Source organism: Gavialis gangeticus, unplaced genomic scaffold (assembly GCF_001723915.1).
Source record: "Gavialis gangeticus isolate Ggan-Ray unplaced genomic scaffold, GavGan_comp1, whole genome shotgun sequence".
In the NCBI taxonomy this organism is placed as follows: domain Eukaryota; kingdom Metazoa; phylum Chordata; order Crocodylia; family Gavialidae; genus Gavialis; species Gavialis gangeticus.
Genome location: NW_017728992.1, coordinates 19,339,693 through 19,340,042, shown reverse-complemented (window position 1 = coordinate 19,340,042; position 350 = coordinate 19,339,693).

Below are 350 nucleotides of genomic sequence, written 5' to 3'. Positions count from 1 at the left end.
ATGTTGAACAGTGCGGGCCCAAGGACCGAGTCCTGGGGGACTGTACTGCCCACATCCCTCCAAGTTGAAGATGACCCATCCATCACCACTCTCTGGGTGTTGCCCTCCAGCCAACTGATGACGCATCTGACTGTGTAGGTGTCGATACCACAGTCTCCTAATTTTTTAACAAGAACAGGGTGAGACACAGTGTCGAAGGCCTTCCTGAAATCCAGAAAGACTGTGTCCACTACAACACCTGCTGTGGCGGGGGCAGAGATCCCACCTCAGGAACAGAGCTGGGTATTAGTATCCCTCCACTGTTTCCACCACGTGAGGCGGGCCAGTAGGGGGTGCTCCTGCGTCGAGCC